The following is a 24,253-nucleotide window of genomic DNA, read 5'->3' as shown; positions in this document are numbered from 1 at the left end:
AGCCACCAGGGAATAGGAGCTAATTAATTCCCCTTCATTTGAGGGAGAAGGAGTTGGTTTGGGCCAGCTGTAATGGAAAGTATCCTGCTTAATACAGTTGGGATGATTTTTCCTTTCTTTAATTTTGTTTGTTTAGGACAGGTTTTGGAACACCTGTGGTGTGAGAGTCTTAAAGGTGAGAGAAAAAAATACATATTGTGAAATATTCTGGAAACTATTGAGTTCCAGCATGAGGCTTCCCCATGGTGTTCAAGAAATATAAGCAGATAACTTACATTATTTTAAAATTGGCTTTGATGTCATGGATTTCATGTTTGTCAGATCTCACCACTCTAAGACTAAGACCCATGGTTTGTGACTTTATTGATTAAACACCAAACAGATTGTTTGAGGCCTTGGCTTATAGCATTCTCTCAGCGGGGCAAACTGCACCTTCATCCCTGCTGCACCAGCTCCCTTTGCTTGATGAGCTCCTCTACGGCTCAGATCTAGCATTTCACTGCATTCAGCCACTCATTAGTGCCAATGCCTAACCTCTATTCTGCCTGGTGGGCTCCTCTGTGTTTCCAGGACAACCACTTCTTATAGCTCTCATTACACATTCCACGGGATGATACAATTCTCTCTCACTAGACTGTAAGCTCCCTGAAGACAAGGATGCCTCACACAACTGTGTGTTTTTAGTACATATCACAGATCTGGCACATGGTAGATCTGCTGAATATTTTTTTCCTACTCTATCCCCCAATCCTCTCTCTGTATGTCTTAACTCTGCATCATGGAAGCCAGCCTGTAACTGTAGCATCAGTGGGATTCCTATGGTTTGCACTCAGGTTTCTCAGGAGACAGAAAAGGCATGAGCAGGAGATAAAGTGTTGAGCGAGGGAGGTCAGAGGCACAAGTGGCCAAGGTCAAAGCAGTCAAAGAAAATGCAGGAAGTGTTTGGATTTAGACACAGAGGGACGTGAAGGTGAAAGTTTACATATATAGTGGAATTTGCCATGTATGGATTCAAGGATTCAGTCTTTCATTTGTGACTTTATGATATGTATTTGTATATATGAATGTGTTCAAGTAAGTTTAACTTATTTAACTTACTTTCACATCTTCCATCACCACTACCACCAAACTACATACATATATACACATAGGTACCTACATACTGTACACCATATAAATACCACTCACTACACACACACACACACACACACACACCACAATTCTACTCCAGAATAATTGGCACAAGTATCTTAGAGTGGCTGTAGAGATGCCATCTGTGGTTTCCAGGGACTGCTTCTCTAGGAATTCCAGTTTTTGTGTTTCTTTCAGTTAAAGTAATAAAAAAAGTGCATCTTTTCTCTATTTACCCAGTGCCTCCATCATGATGCTCTGTTTTGCTTTCTGAAACTGAATCAATCTATTTTGCCTCAGGCAACAGCCTTCTGTGTTAATTTCTGGTTCCACCATTGTCAAAGAGGCTGTGTGCAATGGAATTGACAAGGTTATGGTATTTCATGTCACTTTATTATTGAAGGTTTCTTTGTCACTCAAGTCACCCTCAGTCTTTTGCAGACCCTCAGAGTCACTTTCTTCCCAAATCTGGATTCAAATGTCACTCCTGATTGAACTATTTAAATAAACTCAATTTTTAGCTTGCTTTTACCAAAATCACTCTTAATAGTTACTATTATCTTATATAATTACAAAAATCACTTTGGCTCAGAGTGACTCACAACATTAGCCTTTAGTCCAATAAACCTTGGCAGTTGTATTTGGTGAAAGGTCTGGCTGTTTTTAGAAAGAAAATAACTTTGATGGATGTATCTGTTGGATCAGAGCTATATTGAGAGATCAGGAGGGCTTAAGGTTTCCTAGGGTAATAAAATTAAAGATTTAAAGCAACTCTAGCTAGAACTTGTGATTTGGAGATAGTATCAAACAAACAACAACAACGAAAAACGACCTTTAACTTTATAGTTTGGGAAGTCAGTCTATTTAAACCCATCTCTGCCACCTACAGGCCATGCGTTCTTAGGCCAACTAACGTTTCTATGTCTCAATATCCCTATCTGTAAAGTGGGTATATAAAAATATAACAGCCCATCCTGATAGCTGTTTCAATTGTATTCATTCTGATTGATTTGTAACTTATCACTTCTCAAATATTTTTTTATCCACTTGTTAAATGATTTGGTATTAGCCATAAAATAACCACATCCTATGGGTTTTGTTTGAAGATTAAATAGGTAACCAATACAAAGCTCTTGGTACTGCATAAGGTATTCAGAAAGCATTTGGAAATACTGGATTCTGTTATAATGATTATTTTTCATTTTTATCATTACTTCTCAAGGGTTAGAAAGCTTTCATCTGGGTCACGGATGTCATCTTATAAAATCCTGGGCTAACTATTAAAATCATTATTATTATGGAATTCTACAGTTGGAAAAAACCATGATTGGGTGAATGAATTGCCAATGTTACAGAGCCAGTAAGTGACAAAATGGGATTGAAGCCCTGGTCAGGTTCTTATACCTCTTCTCTATACTATATTATTTTGGACTAGAGACAACATTTATAAAACCCAGGGGAAAACATTTGGGGTCAAACATCCACAATAGTAATAGTAATTATGGGTACCAGAAAATGAGATTGAAAAAGTCTTGGGCATAAATCACACCACATCAACATCTACAATGGACTTCCATAGTTCTTTGTTTTAATTAAAGAGTAGAATCTTAAATTCCATAGGTTCAGGGCTAGTCCTGGGAGCAGAGGCTGCAGAAGACAGAACAAGTAGTGTCAACTTCACAGACATGAGTGAAACGCAAGGAAGAGGAAAGCAATGAAAACTTGCAGCTTTCTCTTTTTTAAGATACGCAGTGGATGCTGCAATATGCCACCACCTCCCTCCCTTCAGGACCAAGATAAATTACCCCCCAGATGCCAGGAATGTTGACTGCTGACAGCTCTCCTTCCACCCCTCTCTGAGCACTGCCACCAGCTGAAGAGAGCCCACTCATCCAAGCTCAGTGGACATCCAACGACAGGTCAGTGCAGAGGTGTAAAGGACTACCCTCCTTGCTTCAGGATGGGACAACTCTGTAGGGCCACCCAGCTCCAGAACCCCTCAACTGCCTCCTTATGGAATCAGCCAAGGTTCTAACTACTTCTCTTTCAACTTGCCTGTTTGCCTTCACTTGGCCACAGGTATTCACCCTAACAGCACCACCCAGTCAATTTCCTGCACACAAATCAATGCTTCAGGGTCGATTTCCCAGGAAACCTGAATTGCATTATAGGTAAAGCAGGCTTTGTTGTGGCGGCCAACTCCAGGCACTCCCCATATTTCTAAGGAAGTTCTAATGATCTGTCAAATACTTACTGTAGCATCAAGTGAATACATCAGAACATAGTAAACATCAGGAGCATTTTTATAAGCATCGGAATGGAAATATTGATTGATTTCCAAGGAGTGATTTAGCTGTTGTCAGAGGCTAAGTCAGTGATCCTAACAGAGATCCAGGTTGTGTGAGCACCTCCATTAACATTACTTTAATCTCCGAGGTCTTGAATGTGCAGGACAGCGTGGACAAATCTTAATTACTACTAAACAAATGGCACAGTGTTATTCTTCTGCTGTGTTTCAGAAGCTTCTTCCTCTCAATTTGTTTCTGTCTCTACAGGCCCCCTGAGGGTTCCCTTTGAACTTGAGTTACTGTGGCCACAGGGTTGCCCTCCAGGTGCTATGGCAGCAAGAGAATATTTCTGAACCTCTTCTGAGTAGGGAAATCGTATGGTACATTGTTGCATTTCTTAGGGGTGTGGTATGTGAAGGGCAGAGCAGGACCCTCTCAGGATTCCGTAACTTGGATATGTCATCATTAAGTCCACATCTCTGATCAAATTCCCTCACCTCCAGTCATTACCAACACCTTTCTTCAAATGTGGCTTCCTTTCTTCTACATCTTCTCTGATTTTCTGCCCTGAAAATCCTGAAGGCTCTTTGAGGCTTGAAGAAATGTGACCTGTAGTGCCATCTAGTCACAACTGGTTACTTCTATAAAGAATTCCTATATGTTTAAACTTTATCCATTTTCATAATCTTAGATATAAGAATTTAACCTCCAAAATTCTATCCTAAGGAAATAATTCAAAATATACATACACATTTTCAGTACAAAGATATATAAAATTCCTAGGCATGACCATCAAAAACAACTCTCTCTTTGCTTTCCTTTTATGCTCTGTTTCCTTTCGGTAGGATTTAAGCTCCATCAGGGCAAGGATCATGTGGAGTCTCTTCAATTTCATATCTTCGGTTTCTAAAACAGTGCTTAGCATGTGGAAAATGTTCAATCACTATTTAATGAATGAATAAATGAATTCTCAAATGTGAAGAATGTAGCTAAAAAGCAATTGTGTAGAGATATAATGAGGGTCTGATAAAAGGAGAGCACTAACGTGTTTCTGGTTGAAAAGTGGTCACCGCAAAGATGTCCAAGTTCCTAAAAATCGATGAATTTACAGCATTTCCACTCAAAAATTGGCATCTTGTTTTGAAACTTGAAAAGTTCTTGTAAATTCAGCTGAAAGAAAAAAAGAATATAGCCTTTTTCTTTTCAAGAAGAGAAGTAGGAGAGGTTTTATCTTGTCAAATGTTCACACACGCACACACACACACAGAGTAAACACCATGGTATACGGGAAGAATATTTTGCCTGCTGACAGAGCAACTTCAATTCTGCAAGGTGTAAACACATGAAATGTCTTCTGCTCATAGTTACTGTTAACTGCTCTGTTGAATCTTCCTTCCCCGCTGGTTAGCAGCCACTTTAAGCATTATGATTATTAAAACAATCTATATTCTGTCCAGGTTGTTCTTAAGCTTTAATCACAAAAGTCCACCATCCACCTTCCCTTTAGAATAGATTTAACTTGTGGCTCAAGGGTCCCTAAGAGACAGGGAAGTGAGTAAAATTTTCTCTCACATGCCATTCACCTCCCAGTACACTACCTACTGAAGTCCATACTGGGAGATCTTATTTGCTCATATTTTCTGTGAAAACCAGCTGCTACTGAAGATGTTAGTAAGCTCCCAGTGAATCTATTGTACATCCAAGCTTAACAGCTATGTTCTAGGTGACTCAGAACAGCAATTTGTTATGTGAGTTAAAAAGCAGGGCTTTTTAGCACCTTTCTGAAGGTGTGGGATGCAATATTAACTCCATTTTTTAAAGTCTGAGTGTGAAGGGGATAAAAGGAATGACATCAAAGTATAAGCATTTGCCATCTTCTCTCTCCCTCTTCAGAGATGTATTAACAAATAATGTATTATTTGTTAGGTCAATTCTGGATTCTCCTTTACTTATGTACGAATCAGGACAAAAGACAAAGGATAACACAAAAAAAAAGAAAAGAAAAAAAAGAAAAAAGAAAAGACCTGAGCCAGACAGGCAAGCCTGAGGAGGATGGAAGTTTTTGAGGTGTGTGTTGTTGGGGAAACAAGAGATTTGTGACAACTATGGAGAGAAAGAGAAACTGAAAGGAAGTGGTGTGGGAGAAGGGGATTTTTAAAGATTTGCTAGCTTCAAAGAATTTACCCCTTCAAAGTATTTACCCCTTTAAAACTTCTGCTTCTACTGCCTTTTTTGAGACATACTTCACTAAATATTGCTTTTGAGTTATTCTTAGTTGCTGGACTAATTTTTTTTTTTTAATGTGACTCTGTGTAGCACTAGGCACAAAGTAGTTGGGTTACATAGGCTACCTGAATTCTTTCATCTATCAAAGCATGCCATCTGTGCTATCTGGTCAAGAAGAATCATTCCAAACCCTCTGATGACGACCTGATGTTGATATGAGTTCAGAATGGATGTTCTGGTGGTTCCCCCAAATTTCCCTAAGACAAATATTTCACTGAAATTATTTTCATTCTAAACAGCCCTAAATTTATCCTCAGAAATCCTAGGTTCATATCTCAGCTTTACTTCACTAACCGTGCAACCAAACTGCGACCCTTTAGAAGCCAGGAAAGATGCATTATCATCTTCTTACATTGCTGGAGTTTAACTGTCTTCTAGGGCACATAGAAAACATTTGGTATAAAGTGGATGAGTGTGTAAGGTTTCAGCCATTTCCAAGAAATCTTTTAGTTGTTTTCATGAAGTCTGGGATTAAAGAGACCTTCCAGTATCATTATGAATCAGTTCTTGAAGCACTGAATTACCTGTAACTTTGGCAGCCATGACTCTTGCTTAAAGTGGTATCTCAGGTGAAGAACTGCATGCCTCACACATGTAGAATGCTGCCTTAAATAAGGATAAATGCTTTGAGTTTGCTTAAATGCATGACAAAATGACAGAGGGAACAGAAAGAAAGATACAGAAAGAAAGGAAATAGGAGAATTTCAGGCAATTCTTTAGGGAAAAATCTGTGACAATAACAATTTGATTGAAATAACCAATCAACAGATTCTATATGATTTCAAAAATTTTAGACCATGATAGTTTTGCCCTTTGTTTTATGTCTCTGGATATGTTTCAGTGTCTCCTAGTTTACAGTCTATGGAAACTTGAATAGAATTTGTATCCTACTGCTGTGTGAAAATTATATAAATCTTGATTATGCTGAATTGGTTCACAGTGATTTTCAGGTCTACTATATCCTTCTACTTCTCTGTATTTTCATTCTACTAATATTTGAGAGTTTCATCTTGAAACTCCAATTAAAAAGTCTTAATCTATCTACTTAAAAAATAATTGTAATATATAGTGGAACTATATGTGATCTTGTTCTGTATTTTCCAAGTCTCCTGTAAATGTGTTACTATACTTTCATAACTTAAAAAATAAAATGAAAAAAATAAATAACCAATCAATATGTCTAAGAAGCCTGAAAATATTATTTTTCTATGTTGAAACATCTATAGATGTTGGGTAAACTGCTTAAATATAGCAAATAGGTAATACACACTTCCCCATACTTACACATCTCTCCTTTTATCACCATGGTTAGTCTTATTTAAATTTGTCAGCATTGATGGACACTTAGTAATGCACTTATATTGAAGAGGCCAGGTGTGTTTGCAAGATATGACTGCTAAACTATTTTTTTTCCAGCTGATCAAAGTGTTACCTCCTTTCCCCTTCTACCTTTTTCTTATAAAGGGAAACACATCAAGTATCTTCTGAAGGCTTCCTCTTCATCCCAGAGGAGCTTCACAGTACTGTTCTTTCATCATTAATTTCTGGATATTCTGAAATGTTTTCTCCCCTAGAGTCTTAAGTCACAAGTTTCTGATGTTTTGTCTAATCTCTCTCTCTTAGTATTCTGGTTCTCTGGAGACAAGTGACATGGAAATATTTCTGGACGGAGGAAAACGCATTCATTCCTCAGTCTCCACTGACCCTGTTTTTCAGAGTCGATATTTGTAAGGATGCCAGGTGAGTTATCCCAAACAAGGATTTTTCTTCTCCAGGTATTGTAATTATCGATGCTTTGGACTTTTCCTTCTCTGTCCATCATCTTAAGGTTATCCTTGAAAAAGCGCTGCCTGAGTCTAGAGCTCATAAGTCAACATCAATGATAATAGAAAGCGCTTATTAAACACCATTGAGCACTTACTCTTCTAAAAGCTTTTTATGGTAAAAACTTTTACAGTCCTCAGTGGCATACCTTAGACACCTACTGATTTCAAAATGCCACTACCAAAGTCTAAATATGGAAGTTAGGTCTCAATTTGGGAATGGCCCTATGCCATGAGTGTGGCCTTTCTTCCTGATTTAAATTACTAGTCTAACGCTAGCTATTGGAAAAGACATGGTACAAGAAGAAAAAACAGTTTGTGAACTTAGAACAGAATGAGGCAAGATTTAGCAATAAGAGTCCAGAAATTTTTGTTGTATACTGGAAAGCAGCTAGAAGCTTGGAACACTGAGAAAAGAAAATCAGACTTCCCTGATAACTGGAAACACACAAAGAGAAGAAGGATCAATCATAAGAATGACAGAGGCTGAAGTTCAGGCTATCGCTTTGGTGCTAATATCACAGTCAGAAAACACCTGAGTAGATTGTGCCATATCCTTCACAGAAACTCTGCCGGTCGCTGGATGCAGACAAAGTATATTGCCAAATCTGATCCAATTGCCCAGTAGTGAGGACTTGACATTCAGACTTCCAAGACTATTTATGTTTTCTATCATGCAGTTTGGGGACAGACTATGAAGGTCCTTGAATGCTACACTGAAAACATTTTTTTGACATTATAGGCAACAGGGAGCCACTGACATTTTTTGAGCAATGGAAGTAAAGTGAAAGTGGCTCAGTCGTGTCTGACTCTTTGCAACCCCATGGACAATACAGCCCATGGAATTCTCCAGGCCAGAATACTGGAGTGGGTAGCCTTTCCCTTCTCTAGGGATTTTCCCAACCGAGGGATCAAACCCAGGTCTCCCGCATTGCAGGCAGATTCTTTACCAGCTGAGCCACAAGGGAAGCCCAAGAATACTGGAGTGGGTAACATCCCTTTTCCAGCAGATCTTTCCAACCTTGGAATTGAACCCAGTTCTCCTGCATTGCAGGCGGATCCTTTACCAACAGAGCTATCAGGGAAGCCTTTTTGAGCAATAGACTGACATATTATCGCCTATGGGTAATCACTTTTCAACTAATAAATGTGGTTTGTTTTTGTCTGGTGAGAAGGATACTGTGGTGAACCAAAAATAAAGAGTACAATTAACAAAAGCAACAAAACAAAACAAAAGCCAAAGCAAGAGAAAGAGGAAGCATGAGTCATGTAAGTCATAACCAATCAGAGTTCCAAGTAATTTTTTCCTTACTCAAGTTCTCCATACATGGTCAATAATGTTAAGTGGGATATTATTTTGTAGTTAAGTTCCCTTATTCTCTAGTTTTGCTCCCCTAAGCTATTTCGCCATCCAATTTACAATTGTAGCATGCAAGAATGTATACATAATAATTTTTTCTTATGGCAGGAGAATGGCGTACAAAGGTCTTGTTTCATACAGCTAAGTGATTTACAGTAAGACCTAATAGACAATTCTGAACACATAATTCAGATCTCCTGAGGTTTCTGCTTTTTTAAAGCTAACAGTTACTGGTGGAAAGGAACATTAGATTTGATTGAAAAATAACACACACAGTATAAAAAAGTCATAGTCAATTGACTCTGCTAGGTACCAAAATTTACATTTGTTTCTTTCTGCAATGCTAATAATTCAGCATTCCATTAACACTACATTTCTTAAAAAAAAAAATTATTATCTTTTTCTATCCTGGATTTATCTTTCCTGCCTTTGCTGAAAACTCCCTTTCAGTCTGCTGATTTCTGACAACCTGTTGGAAGGTAATGATAACACAGATTCTCCTCTGAATCACATTACAGCGCTGCTTCCTGACAACTCTGTCTCAGGCTGAACAAATTATTTGCACCCTGCCTGATTGGTTTCCGTGTTTGTAATTCAACTACAATTTGTTCCTTCCCATGGCTAAATGAAAATGTGGTCATCAGATGCAATCTTTCCTGATTGCGCATCATAAATAATATGTTTCTGGAGTGCAATGCATAAATATTTTACTAACCACAATATAGGTTTTAGGAAATTCAAAATGAAAGTGGTAGAGAAATATTTCCTATAGATTTGTTTTTACAGTATTTAGAGGTCATTTTATGGCTTGGTACATTCATTAGGCTCTTTAAGAAAGTGTTTTTCATCCAAAGAAACATAGTAATCTAAAAACGTGTGCTCAATTCCTTGACATGTCAGATTTAAATTTTCTTCCTGTTTGAGCTGGGATGTAATATATCATCAAATATTCTCAGGCCTGATTTTAATTCATTTACTGCCTTTTTTTGTTTGTTTGTTTTTGCCTTTTTTTTTTTTTCCTTCCCTACACAGCATCCTTACCTCCTGGGCAAATGAAGAGACACTGTAGAATAATGAAGTTTATCCTGAAGATAAATTCTCCTCACTCCTGCTGGGTGCATCACCGGAAACTATAAAAGAGCGAAAAAAAAAATTGGTAGAGATTAGGGGGAGAGGTGTTGGCAATGAAGAGCAATACTATAAAACATAATTCTTCTCTTCTCCAAGTTAAAAGAATTTTTGCTTAAAAATATATTCCCTCCAGCCTGAAAATCTATTTCCCATGTCCTGTAGTTTCTGTTCTGTAGGGGTCCTGAAAATAATTGGATATTTAAAGAACCTCAAAAAATTGCCGATCACAGAGCCAGCCGCCTCTTGGTACTCTCCCTCTGAGACTTTTATTAATTTTTAATCTGCTTGCTGCTGTTTCGGGTCTTTAGGACTCCTGTAAGTAAAGGAAAATGCCATGTGGCCTGCAGAGGAGGGGACAGTAAACAAACGCAGAGGGAGAGGGGCTCTGCAGAACTCACACAAAGGCAGGTGCGGCTTCAACAAACATGGAGTTAAAGCAGTTTCAGAGGAGAAAAGCACTCCCTTCCGCTGGACCAAATGTGGGAATTAGAACCCCATTTCCCTCTAGCTGCTTGACTGGTACAGATTATATGCACTCTTTGACCTTTATTTCCATAGATGAATGCTATTTCTGGTCTTTTGCTCTAAGAAGGGCAGAATGACTTGATTCTCCAGGAATTTTTCTTCTGCTTTTTCTAATAGATGCCTAAAACCTCCCCTTGTCCCCATTCTTTCTCTATTTCTCTTTCTCGCTCTGGTTCTCTTTACTTTCTCTTTCTCCTTCCCCATCCCCTCTGATCCATCCTCCCTCTAGTGCTTTCAGGCTGATTTCTCACATGATTTTCCATTTGGATCATCTGTAAGTCCAGTCTGTGAGAAAGAATTTGTTACAATTTATATCATGATAAAAATAACCTCATAGATGGTGGTTCTGATAGAGTCATAACTAAAGATTTCTTCCTACCATCAATTCTCTATAGTTGTGAGTCTGTTTCTGTTTTGTTAAATTCATTTATATATTTTTTAGAGTCTACATATAAGTGATAACATACAGTATCTTTCTCTGACTTATTTCACTAAGCACAGTCTAGCCATTTGTTATTTACAGACTTTTTGATGATAGCCATTTGCACAGGTGTGAAGTGATATCTCACTGTGGGCTTGATTTGCATTTCTCTGATGGTTAGTGATATTGAGCATCTTTTCATGCACCTCTTCACCATCTGTATATCTTCCTTGGAAAAATATCTGATCATCTGGGTTTTCTTTCTTTTTTTTTTTTTTTTGATATTGAGTTGTATGAACTGTTTGTGTATTTTGGATATTAACCTCTTATCAGTCATATCATTTGCTAATATTTTCTCCCATTCAGTCTTCTTGTTTTGTCCATGGTTTTCTTTGCTGTGCAAGAGTTTTAAGTATAGTTAAGTATTTTGTTTCTTTTGCTTTAGGAGACAGATCCAAAAAAACATTGCTAGGATTTATGTCAAAGAGTGTTTTGCCTGTGTTCTCTTCTAAGATTTTTATGGCATCAGGTCTTACATTTAGGTCTTTAATAATCTTGAGTTTATTTCTGTACAACGAAAATGTTATATTTCATTCTTTTATATGTACCTACCTGTCTAGTTTTCCCAGCACCACTGATTGAAGAGACTGTTTTTTTGTCCTTTGTATCTTTTTTCCTCCTTTGTTGTAAATTAAGTAACCTAAGTGTGTGGGTTTATTTCTAGGGTCTCAATTATATTCCACTGATTTATATATCTGGTTTTGTGCCAGTATCAGGCTGTTTTGATTACTATAGGTTTGTAGTATAGACTGAAGTCAGGGAGAATGATGCTTCCAACTTTGTTCTTTTTTTTTTTTCTCAAAAATGCTCTGGCTATTTTGGGTCTTTCATGGTTTCATATGAATTTTAGCATAATTTGTTTTAGATCTGTGAAAAATGCCATGGGTAATTTGATAGAGATTGAAGTAAATCTGTAGATAGCTTTGAATAATATGGTCACTTTAACAATATTAAGTCTTCCAATCTATAAACACAAAATATCTTTCCATTTCTTTGTACCATCTTCAATTTCATTCATCATTGTTTTATACTTTTCAAAATTTAGTTCCTTCATCTCCTTGATTAAGTTTACTCCTAGGTATTTTTTGTTTCTGATATGATTTTTCATGCATTTCATTGCTTTATCTGATAGTTCATTACCAGTGTACAGAAAAGCAACAGATTTCTGTATATTTATGTTTTACCCAGCAACTTTACTAAATTCATTTATTAATTCTAATAGTTTCTGGGGGAGACTTTTAGGGTTTTGTATATAAAGTGTCATGCCATCTGCAAATAGTGAACAGTTTAATTCTTCCCTTCCAATTTGAATGCCTTTTATATTTCTTTTTTAACAGATTGCATAACTCGGACTTCCAAAACTCTATTAAATAGAAGTGGTGAGAGTGGTCATCCTTGTCTTATTCTTAAATTTAGAGGAAAGGTTTTACCTTTTCACCACTGAATGTGGTGTTAGCTGTGAATTTGCCATAAATGACTTTCATTATGTTGAGATATGTTTTCTCTATACCAACTTTGTTGGGGAGTTTTTATCATGAATGGATTTTGAATTTTGTGAAATGCTTTTTCTGCATCTATTGAGATAATCATGTGACTTTTATCCTTCCTTTTGTTAATGCAGTCTAATACATTGGTTGATTTGAGGATATTGAACCATCTTTGTGTCCCTGGAATAAGTCCCACTCCACCGTCTTGAGCTCCTCCCTCTTATAGCACATAAAAGTGCATACACATTTTTAATAATCCTATAAAATTATGCATTTGCATTATTAAAATATCCTTTTACCATGAACAACACTTAAACTGTTTTGGAAGAATATTTTTTCCCTTAGACAAAATTATAGCAATAATTAACCCCAAAGTCTGTATGACTTATAATAACAAAGGCTAATTTCTTTATAGGAAACCTGTCTACTGCAAGTTGTTTGAAGTTCTGTTCCATATTGTGTCCATTTTCAGACCTGAACTCAAGGAACAGCCTCTATTTGAGACAGTACAAATCTTACAACAGAGGAAAGAAGAGAAATCTTACAACTACTCTTGGCTCTTAAATTTTTGCCAAGTCTCATATCACATCCATTCACATTTCATTGGCTGAAGTCAAACACATGGACAAACCTGATGTCAGTGAAATAGAAAGTAAAATTCTCCCAGAGAGAAGATATCATAAGAAAGGTTTATAATTATTTTTAACAGAATAATATTCATCACAGATCCTAAATAACTCTTTAAATTACCTCTTATAGAATGGTACGTTAATATGAAAATTAACACATTAACTTAATGTACAATAAATTTTTCATGGAAATGTTAAGGTAGCCCACTCATTTTGCTTGGCTTGGCTGTGCCCTTATCCCTCTACAACCTCATGCCTCTTAATTCCAGTCAAGAACACTTTGAGCTACTTTGACTTTGTAGTGTCACATCACATATTTCTGGGAAAAGTGGAAGCATTTACTATATCATTGTTTTGCCCATGCTTACTTCTCCTTTTCTTCTATTATTTAATATTTGCTTAGAAATATGTACAGGAAATTTATAAACATATGTAATTGAGTAACTAACCAATTCTCTCTAAACAGATTTAAACCTAAGTGAGAATAGAGACGTTGATTGTCTGGAATCCAATAAGATAATTATCATAAAAGCCATCATTAACTGAATGTTCAGTGTGTGCCAGTCATGATTCTAAATGACTTACTTGCATTTTCTCATTTAATGCTTGTGGGAATACTATTAAGTACATACCATTGTTGTAATATGAATAGTAATGAGGAAATAGGTATATAGAGATGTTAAATAACTTATATAAGAAGTCTCAAGTATTGAGTTTTATTCTAAATCTAGGCCTGTCTGATTCTAGAACCTAAGTCTATAACACTATAATTCATGAAGATAACTTTCAAAAAATCTCAAATTTCTTAATTGACAATCCCTAGGATATTTAAATTGGAAAGGCTGTAATTTTGATATCAAAGGCAAATAGTACATTTTCTCTGAAATCATCTGCATTTGGGCAAGGCAGTCTATAGATCTCAGATTAATTTTGGAGAAATTTCAGTGTGGATGACTAGATAATCTAAATTATAGTATATTTCAAAGCAATATAGAGGTAATTACCTTAAAGTTCAGATAGAAACAAATTTCCTACCTGAAAATTAAGATTAGGATTTTCTAGCTGATACAAAGTCACTCTACAAATATTATATTTGTTGCAAAATAACACAAAAATTATATTGTGTTGCATCACAATATAATTATAACTTTATTCCATTTAAAAAGGAAAGATCTGGACCAGACCATCGATGGTCCAGTGGCTAAGACTCCATGCTTCCAATATAGGGGCCCTGGATTCCATCCCTGGTCAGGGAAGTAGATCCCATATGCTGCAACTAAGAGTTCGCCTGCTGCAATTATAGATCAGATGTGCCTCAGTGAAGATCAAAGGTCCTGCAAACTTCAGCTAAGACCTGGCACAGCCAGATAGATAAACGGCTTTTAAACAGGGAAAGATCTTAAAAGCCTCAACAAAATACTAGCAAAACAAACCGAGTCCCAAATTATGAGAATTATACATAACTAAGTGGGATTTATTTCAGAAATGTAAGAGTTGCAATAAGAAATAATTCAATATAATACATCATATTAATAGAAGAAAGGAAAAAAAAAACAATTATCTCTAACCATGAAGAAAAAGCTTTTGACAAAATACAGCAGCTTTTCATAATGAAAACATAGAACAAACTAAAAATAGAATGTAACTCACTCAACACGACAAAGGGTGTTTATAGTAAAAACCCACAAGGAACACTGTACTCAATGGTTAAAGACTGAAAGCTTTCCTTCCCCTTAAAATCAGGAACGAGACAAGTATGGCTGCCTTTGTGATGTCTATTTAGCACTACATGAAAGTTCTAGCTAGAGAAACTAGGCAAGACAAAAAGAACAGGCAATCAAATTGGAAAGAAAGAGGTAAAATTATATTTATTCCCATAAAATCCTTTAAAACCCACAAAACTCTATTAGCTGCAATAAATAATTCAGCAAAGTGTAGGATACAAGGTCAACATACAGAAATCAGTTTTAGATGTTTATAAAAACAATAGATAATCCCCAAATAAAAGTAAGTGAACATTTACATTTGTAGTTGCATCAAAAACTGTGATTTTGGCATCAAGGTAGACATTGATCAATGGGCTGTAAGTAAAAGTGTAAGCGTTAGCTGCTCAGTCGTGCCTGACTCTTTGCGACCCCATGGACTGCAGCCCACCAGGCTCCTCTGTCCATGAGATTTTCCAGGCAAGGATACTGAAGTGGGTTGTCATTTCCTTCTCCAGGGGATCTTCCCAACCCAGGGACCAAATCCAGGTCTCCTGCACTGCAGGCAGATTCTTTACCAACTGAGCTACAAGGGAAGCCCAATTAATGGACTAGAGTTCATGAATAGTTTCTTTATTATTAAGGGCCAATGCCAGTTGAACACTTATGTGAACCTGAGAATTTATTCATTCCCAAAAATGCAATATCAAAATTTTTGATCAAAATTTTAGCAATGGATGAAACTATAATATCTAAAATGTCTTTTTATCCTATGGTATTCAAGATGCACTAAGTTGTACTCCAAAGTTTTTGAAGAGTTGCCTTGAAAGCTGCCTATAAAGATAAGGGGGCTGGAGACAAGTCATGATACTCTATCCCACACAACCATTCCACCAAGAATAGCTTTGCTTTCATCTATTTTATTTATTGTGTCTCCCCATAAGGTTATGGTGTGCGTGTCAGGTCCAGCTCTTTGCAACCCTATGGACGGTGCCCACCAGGCTCCTCTATCCATGGAATTCTCCAGGCAAGAATACTGGAGTGGGTTGCCATGTCCTCCTCCAGGGGATCTGCCCGACTCAGGGATCGAACCCATGTCTCTTATGTCTCCTGCTTTGGCAGGCAGGTTCTTTACTACTAGCACCACCTGGGAAGCCCAAGTTATGGTAGACACATCAAAATTTACACTAAAATATATATTTTTATTTCAATATTTTGCAGAGTTTGAAACAGCCTGGACAGAAGCATCTCTCTTAGATACTTGTAATCCTAATTATATTATCTTTGAATGTAATGAGTGATGACTGCTTTCCATAAAAGCAGTAAAACCTATAATTCTGTATCACAAAGAATTTGTAGTGCACTCAGCTCTTTTCAAGATGTAAACGTACTGGTGATATAGGCAGTACAACTAATAAGAGATCTGTTTTTCATATGAAAAACTGAGAGAAAGAAGTTATACTCCAACCAAGTGGCAAAGTGCAAGGCACTTACTCACTCCTGAACTTTTTCTTGTCCTATACAAAGGGAATAATTTCTCTGGATTTACTACTTTTCAAAGGGATAGTGACTGACAGCAAAATGTGAAATATTTTGAGAAGTCTAGAACTATTCAATCCTTTATCATAGAGGATTATGGAAATATAAACCAATCTAATCACTTACATTTTTAATTTTGTGAACTAGATTCTTCACATATAGGATGAGGAAATCAAATAGCTCTTTCATTTCCAAAGTTTAAATTTGTATCCTTTTCTTAACCTAACTGCAGAGACTCTAAAGGAAAAATCCCATGTTCGATTTTCCTATTAACCGAACTGGTGAAAGATTCTACCAATTCAGGAAAAGAACAACAGCAAAAAGGAAACAAGACAGAGCTCTTGTGACCCTCAAGTGCAGGGAATAAAAATTGCCCTTCAGTCTTGCCTCAAGTGGAAGAACTAGCTGTTTTGAATACAATTAAGTCAAGTGAACAGTCATTTGCTTACTTGCTCTCAGGTCCACTTCCTGCTCTTTCAGTATCAGGAGAGAGCAGATATCTGAAAACAATAGAGGCCTTAGAGGAGCCGGTAGGAATCCCTGGAGACAGACTGAAAAGACAGTGAAAAAAATACATTAAAAAAAAAAAAAGACAGAAGAGGGGACTGGGGAGCTTGTCTATCTCTCTCTTTGCCATGGGCAGAGCCTCTAGAAGGGATGTTTTCTCTGTGCTCCAGCACCTTCCCTCCCAGAACACAATCCCTCCCTCCCTGGGCTCAGGCCCTGTTGACCAGAATCACTGTGATTCTAGATTCTAGCTTCTGATGTTTTGTCCTGATCTGGTTACCCAACTCCGACCTATTATACATCCACCCTCAAGATAAGGTTTGGTTCCTAGAGTTTTTAATTTCATTTTTTTTTAAACCTTTCCCATGTTTTCATTTCTTCTAGCATTAAAGTGTTAGTTGCTCAGTGGTGTCCAACTCTTTGAAACCCCTTGGACTGTAACCTGCCAGGCTCCTCTGTCCACAGGATTTCCCAGGCAAGAATACTGGAGTAGGTTGCCATTCCCTTCTCCAGGGGATTTTCCTGGTGCAGGGATAGACCTTGGGTCTCCTGCATTGCTGGCAGGTTCTTTACTGCCTGAGCCACCAGGGACATCCCTTCTTCTGGCATCTTTGTTACTAATTCCCTATATTTATGTTTCTCTAATTTATTTGGCATAACTTTTATTTTCCTGGATATGCCTTTATTGAATCACTCAGTGAAATTATTTTGTCTCCGCGTGGAAGATGGCATAAATGTTTTCAAATTTTTCTGACTCTCTAGCCTAGCCTCAGAGAAGATTGATTGCCCTTAATAGACAGTATAGCATTGAAAGACTATAGCCTCACAATTATTTCAGTTCAGTTCAGTTCAGTCGCTCAGTCCCTGCTATAAATGCATTTAACACTAGGAGCACATGATTGATTCTTTACTTTTCTCTCCGATGTATTTGGGGACAATTGTGAAAACAAACTTTTCAGAGGTGACAGGGAAGGGTGATTGGTAGGTCATAGAAAAGAAAGGATGAGTAGAATGTTCAGTTTTGCCTGGACTGTTTCTATGTATAGTCAGAGTGTACCCTCAGGCTTTCTAACTAGTGAACTCTTTGTTGTCCTACAAAATTCAGCTCGGATATTACTGCCTGGGACAGATACTGCTAGCTGTTCACAAAAAAATCATGTTCTCCTCTTCTTCATGGTCTACACAGCTGTTTTACGTTTCTCAGCCTCCTATGTTGTAGGGTAGCCCTGTGTCTTACATCTAGTCATGGAACATAAACATAGTCATATTTCCATTCCTGGACATGACTTAAAAACACCTCTTGAATTGGTGTATCCATGTTTTTTCCCTTTCTGCCTACTGACAAGGAGAAATGCATGAAGATCTGGGGAGATTTGCATTGAAGATGGCAGAACCTCTGTCAATCTGGCTTTTTGAAATACTCCATGGTGGAGACTTGATTTACTGACCCATCAACCCACTGATAACTGTTACACAAGCCCAAATAAAGTTATTTTGAGCTATTATGCAGCTGGGATTAAGTAATTATAGCACCTAGCACAATGCTAACCAATATACTCACTCCAAAGTCTTTCGTAACTTCCATAGAAGCTGGAGTTTCCTATTTTATGCATCTTGTTTATCTCTCTTTGGCAACACTTTTCAAAATGAATTGGAGTTAATTGTTCATAAATATTCCTCTGTTTCTCTCTAATCTCTTTTCCTGCAGAACATGAGCTTCACAAAGACAGGGAAAAGATTTCATTTACCTTTGTATTCCAAGCACTGGGATGGAGCATTCATGGTCGCAAGAATTACATATTGAATTGAATGGAGTGGAATTACAGTCTGCCTTCTCTTCCCTCATCATTCCAAAGAGGAAAATCTAGTCCTTGAACTCTGAATCTTTTTAACCAATATCCACTATTTTCTGCCAAACCTATCACCCTACCCATCTACTCATCTACTTGAAGTTTTTACTTGAGATTTCTGTATGTCAACCATTCCTCTTCTCCCCATGTTGCTACAGAACTGTCTGACCTCAGAGCCCTATCTATCTTCATTATGCTTCACAGACTTCAGTTTGAACATGGAAGTCATGCTCACATAATATCCTGGGTGACTGAAAAAAATAAGTACCATGTTTTATGATCTTATGATAAGAATATGCTGTAATGGTCCATATATGTCCTTCTACATTCCTGCTTCTGTGTTATTCACCATGCGTGTGTGTACTTACACACACACACACACACACACACACAAAGTATCAGATGAAAGTTGTAATAGGAACCTATCATTTCTTCAGTCAAAACAGCCCCTCATTGGGTACACTGCCTGGAAACTCTTATTTTTTGAGTTAATGGAAAAATTTAGTGTTCACAGTTGCTTCTTTTAACTGGAAAATAGTAGTTTCATAACAGTTGACTTGCCCTACTCATTACTGTTTTTGACTCTAAGCAGCAAAAAAGAGAGGTGAGTGTATGGCTTTGGACAAAAAATGATATGCTCAGAAGTCAATAATTCAAAGAACACCCAGAGGCTTATTCCTGGGGAGAAGCACTGAATAAGTTTTGTATATTTTGCTAAACATTTGGCTTACTAAGAAAACAGCAAAACAATCTTGGTGCATGATATTTAAATTCTGTGGTTATTAGAAAAAAAATAATCAAAGTTCACATTATCCTGGTTAAGGCTCCAACTGTCTCATGATATTAAGCAACCACTCTGGTCTCAGCATTTTTACATAAATAAAGATCTTAAAATAGTTTAAGAGAAGCTAGTTTGTTAGCTGTGATATTCTTCTTCTTTAATGCTGCCTTTTCTTACACATTAATCTTTGGCATGGTGCTGATGTCTTTTCTGCAGTGAAGTCCGGGGGTCTGGCTGATGCAAGGGCAGTGAACTGTGAAATGCCTGGGTGGGTAATATACTTGCTCTGGCGGCCAGACTCTTCAGAAGCAAAAATAAATAGACTTCTTTCTTACTTGTTAGGAGCACTAAATGAATGGATGTAGGTACAGCACATAGACTTGATGCAAACTAAATAATAAACAAACACCAGTTGTTATTTTTGTCATATTAATGTTTTTATGTACAGTCAGGTGTCAAGTAAAGGATGGTGCTCTCAATGTTCTGCTTCCAGGACAGATGTAGGACTTTGATTTGTAGTCTTAGGGCTGAATTAGCCAATTCCAGGAAAGGAAGCAGTATGGCTTAGGGACCAGATTTTGGAACCACATACTTGGACTTGAATCCCATTTTATCTACTTATTAGCTATGTGACCTGGGCAATTTATGTGTCTTCTCAGACCTCAGTTAGTGGTTGGATTAAATAAGATTGTGCATGGAGTTAACCTAACACAGTGTCTAGAGCAGAGTAAGTGCCTATATTTCTATATTTTAAAAAAGTTAATAATCCCTGTCATTTTTGTACATTTATTTTGATTTGGATTTCTTTCCTTTTAATCAGTTCTCCACACTGTACCCTAAGCTCTACATCTAAGTGGTCAATCTCACTACATCTCTCCTCTTCTTCGGCTGGCTTATTGGTTCTTCTTTATATGCAGGATATTCATAACTGGAGGAGTGCTATTCTCTCTAATCCTTTTAGATGGAGCTTTCTCTGCCCTCCAGTGTTTAGCCCCACAGGCATTCACTGGTCAGTATTCCACTGGATATTCAATGGAGATTCTCTTCAAGTGTGTGAAGCTTTCTCTTTGCAGCTTTCTCTTTTCCAGTACTTGAAAATATAATCACCTTGGTCTTCCCAGACTCCATTTCTTTAACTCAAGGGTTACTCCTTGTAACCACAGCCTGAAAATTCTCTCACTAGGGCAATTGTAGTGTTCACTGGATCATTTGTCTCCCAAACTCTAGAGATTCAGCCCTTCATTTCCCATCTCCACTGTTTTGAAATCATTGTTTTATCTATTTTAGTCTAATTTTGTATTTGTTTTAGGTAGAGGGGTAAATCTGATGGATGTCACTCCATCTTGGTTGGAAGCAAAAATCTGGTGGTTCATTCATCATGGTATTTTCAGCTTAGACATTGGTTAATCAGAGAGAAGGTTCAAGACTTAGTCAACACTGTCTCAAAGTGTTGACTAAATTCCTACCAGATGTCAACTTTCTTAACCATTTTGCCCTCTCTTCCACCATTTTGCCCTGTTTTTCTGGATTTCTGTCTTAGTCTTCCTCTTTTCACCTCTACATTCCTAGTACAACCCTCCTCTGAAGCCACTGAGACTGATTTCTACTTTTTCTAGCCAGATGACTCACACTTTATACATGTTGCCTGTGATTAGTATTCATACTGAGTTATTACTGGATGCTCAGTTGTTTTACTGTTACCTCAGCACTCTCTGTGTAATGCATTAATTACTTCTGGATTAAGTATTCCTGGATACCTATGTACTTTGCTTTTGTTGTTCAGTAGTTAAGTTGTGTTTGGCTCATTGTGACCCCATGCCTCAGTGAACCAGACTTCCCTGTCCTTCACTATCTCCTTAAGTTTGCTCAAACTCATATCCATTGAGTTGGTGATGCTATCCAACTACCATCCTCTGTCACCCCCTTCTCCTCCTGCCCTCAATCTTTCCCAGCATCAGAAACTTTTCCAATGAGTTGGCTGTTCACATGAGGTGGCCAAAGTATTAGAGCTACAGCTTCAGCATCAGTCCTTCCAATGAATATTCAGGGTTGATTTCCTTTAGGATTGACTGCTTGATCTCCTTGCAGTCCAAGGGACTCTCAAGAGTCTTCTCCAGCAGCACAGTTCAAAAGCATCAATTCTTCAGTGCTCAGCCTTCTTTAGGGTCCAACTCTCACATCTGTACATGACTACTGGAAAAATCATAGCTTTGACTACGTGGGCCTTTGTCAGCAAAGTACTTTTTAATATGCTGTCTAAGTTGGTTGTAGCTTTCCTTCCAAGGAGCAAGCATCTTTTAATATCATTGCTGCAGTCACTGTCCATAGTGATTCTGGAGCCCAAGTAAATAAAGTCTTCCACTTTTTCTTCTTGCCATGAAATAGAAGTCTTCCACTTCTATTTGCCATGAAATAATGGGACCAGATATCATGATCTTAGTTTTCACTGTTGTTGTTTTTATGATCTTAGTTCTGAATGTTGAGTTTTAAGCCAGCTTTTTCATTCCCCTCTATCACACTCACCAGGAGGCTCTTTAGGTCCTCTTCACTTTCTGCCATTAGAGTGGTATCATCTGCATATCCAAGGTTGTTGATATTTCTCCCAGAAATCTTGATTCCCAGCTTGTGTGATTCATCCAGCCCAGCATTTTGCATGATGTACTCTGCATAGAGGTTAAATAAGGAGGGTAATAGTATACAGCCTTGATGTACTCCTTTTCCAATTTTGAAACAGTCTGTTTTTTCATGTCCAGTTCTAACTGTTGCTTCTTGATCTGCATACAGGATTCTCAGGAGACAGGTAAGCTTTATCCAGACTTCTCAGGAAAGTTATGTACTTATGTACCCCTTGTTTGGATATTAATGGGTATCAATTCTTACCAAACTGAGACAGAGTTTATTACAGTGTTCTGGACTCTTGAGCCAAATCTATATCCCTGGTACTCTGCCTGACATCCATTCTTACCATATGTGCTGAGGATCCAGGGTACCTTGAAATCCCCAGCTAAGGACACTGAGAAGATAAATAGTGACAAAGAGTCTTGTTCTTAAAGGGAGATATTCACGTGCAGAGAAATTCTTGTCAAAATTTAGTAAGTTGTCAAGTTAAAATTCTTTCACTGTCTCAATTCTCAAGTGACTAAAAATGCAGGCAAACAAGCAAAAAACAAAGCCAGCAAAGTTTAATAGAATTTCCGGATATCACAGAACTAATTAATGTTAATGGTAATACTCAAACGCAGGTCTTCTGCATTCTGATTTACATTCTTTTCTTCTGGGTCACCAACTCTTTTAGGTAGTTCTTTTGCCAACTATTTATTATTAATATTGTTCTTAAATGATATTTACTATTATACTGTTCCTTAAGATATTTAATAATAATCTTAATATTGTTCCCAACCAAGCCAATTATGTGGTTTTATACATTTTTCTAAACCTGACTTAAAGGATATTTTCCTAAAGATATTGTATGATACCTTAGTAAGCCTCCCTCTAATATCACTTCTTTCTATATCATGGCAATCTATGAGGGAAACCAGAGAGAAACTCTTGGTTCTCTTCTTTTCCTTAACTCTTTTCTGATTTATGAAGAACCACAGCACTGACTGCTTCAAGCTTTCAGGCATCACATACTGGCACTATAACTTTTAGGATTTGAAGTTACTTAATTTGTACATATCAGAGAAGCAGGGCACCTTATTCTGTAAACCAGTACACTGCAGAACAATGTTTTCCAAATTTTAGAAAGTGGACCTATTGGGGATCCTTGATTCTATTTTTTCTCTCCATAGTAGTTTAGTTTTATATTTATATGATAATAGCTATTGTGTTCAGAGTTGTTGTGATCAGCCTTGGGAGAGGAATCCCAGGCCAGGGTCATTACTTCACTGAGATTATTAAAGAAGGAGCCTCAAAGTTGAAGGGACAGCAAATAGGAGCTGGACAGTGGTGCTTAGTGAATCCCTGCCATGGGTTAAATCCAGGTAGAATTGAAAGCAGAGAAGACAGTATATTTCTCCTATCCTTTCTTGCCAACTCCCACCTCATTTCCTGGAGTGCTCCTGACTTGGAAAAAGTGGCAAGATAATCCCCAACATCTAAATGAAATGGGGATGGATTTGGGCCTAAGTGTCTCTTCCTGCAGCATTTTATAGCTCAGAGTTACTATACTCAATCTCTTCAAGGCTGAGTTGCTCAGATGCTTCACAGAAGTTCTTAGGTTCTCAACTTTGACAAACACTGAAATAAACATTAAAGATGGGAGTGAGTGTGTGAATGGGAGTCGACAGCAGAGAATTATTAAAGAAAGTAGTTGGGATATTAGAAGAAAAATAAAACATTATGAAAGAAAGGACCATTTAAAGTTATATAATCTTGAGTAAATAATAGCATAGTCCTCTCTTAGACACACACACACACACACACACACACACACACACTTACAAATGATTCACAAGATTTCTTGTCTGTCAGCCTGGCTCATTCCTACTCTTTTGTAATTTTTATTTAATTAGGATCAATGTTTGCTTTTGTAGCATTAAGCCTTAGAAATCTCATTTATTAATATTCTTCAAATATTAGAAATGGCAACAACAGTTCTAATTGTACAAGTACCAGCAAAATGCCAGTCCTTTAAAATATCTCTAACTTGACAATACCAGGTATGTGAGTGAGTGAAGTCGCTCAGTCATGTCCAACTCTTTGCGATCCCATGGACTGTAGCCTAACCAGG

General features: G+C 37.3%; 1 long non-coding RNA gene across 2 annotated transcripts in view; it reads left to right on the top strand.

Annotated features, from left to right (window-relative positions):
- The window catches only part of LOC129626610 (uncharacterized), a 29,716-nt gene extending 16,203 nt beyond the window's left edge, over positions 1-13,513 (top strand). Inside the window, exons 2-5 of one of the 2 annotated variants that reach the window (XR_008702082.1) lie at positions 2,876-3,050; positions 5,346-5,486; positions 7,329-7,445; positions 9,921-13,513. This is a non-coding gene — a long non-coding RNA (uncharacterized LOC129626610). The remainder of the gene's footprint in view (positions 1-2,875; positions 3,051-5,345; positions 5,487-7,328; positions 7,446-9,920) is intronic. The other variant, XR_008702081.1, reaches the window with a different exon arrangement.
- Positions 13,514-24,253: the final 10,740 nt, after the last annotated feature.

The sequence above is a fragment of the Bubalus kerabau genome, chromosome 14 (genome assembly GCF_029407905.1).
Source record: "Bubalus kerabau isolate K-KA32 ecotype Philippines breed swamp buffalo chromosome 14, PCC_UOA_SB_1v2, whole genome shotgun sequence".
Classification (NCBI taxonomy): domain Eukaryota; kingdom Metazoa; phylum Chordata; class Mammalia; order Artiodactyla; family Bovidae; genus Bubalus; species Bubalus kerabau.
Note: the sequence above shows the minus strand (reverse complement) of the source record. Positions and strands in the feature narration are given on the sequence as shown.